We start from the raw sequence: 730 nt of genomic DNA, 5'->3' as shown, positions 1-730 counted from the left end.
TACTCGGTAGCGGCGAGCGGCGGGGCTACGTAAACTTGTTTGGTAAGTACCACTAAATCTATTAAATATCACAATTTTATATACATAACTAACCTCTAAGCATTCATATTTATATGTATATTACTTATTTTTTTATAATTATATCAAAAAATATCATAATAATAATCTTTTAAAATTAAAATACATTTTTATGTATAAATTTATAGTACCAAAATCTTATAAATGCTTGTATCAAATTTTGATTGTTCGATACGTAAACAAATAAATTTTTTTGGCTTGTATGTAGATTTCTCAATTACTTGAATATATAAGTTAGATCCTAAAATTTTTCGAATTAAACTATAAAGGTTGCTTCCCCTGATCTAGGAAGTAGAAAAGATGATTGAAACTGGAAGGGAGCTTCCCCAACCGAAGAACTAGCTTAAGAGACTAGAGGAGGGGACCCATTTGCCTTGTCCAATCCTAAGTGAAACTTAAAGAAAAGTTAACTACCTAGAAAGAGAACTTCCTTAGCATTGGACATAGGAAAAATAACTAGAACATGAAGGGAGCTTCCCTAACTTGAGAACTTGCCTAGGAGACACTAGGAAAGGGGACACCTAGGCCTTATCCAATCCTATGTGGAACTAAAAAAAAACTAGAACATGAAGGGAGCTTCCCAAACTTGAGAACTTGCCTAGGAGACACTAGGAAAAGGGACACCTAGGCCTTATCCAATCCTATGTGGAAC

General features: G+C 33.8%; 1 protein-coding gene across 1 annotated transcript in view; it reads right to left on the bottom strand.

Annotated features, from left to right (window-relative positions):
• Positions 1 to 730, bottom strand: part of LOC110019053 (stromal 70 kDa heat shock-related protein, chloroplastic-like) — a 15,821-nt gene that overhangs the window by 13,178 nt on the left and 1,913 nt on the right.

Source organism: Phalaenopsis equestris, unplaced genomic scaffold, assembly GCF_001263595.1.
Source record: "Phalaenopsis equestris unplaced genomic scaffold, ASM126359v1 Scaffold000002, whole genome shotgun sequence".
In the NCBI taxonomy this organism is placed as follows: domain Eukaryota; kingdom Viridiplantae; phylum Streptophyta; class Magnoliopsida; order Asparagales; family Orchidaceae; genus Phalaenopsis; species Phalaenopsis equestris.
Note: the sequence above shows the minus strand (reverse complement) of the source record. Positions and strands in the feature narration are given on the sequence as shown.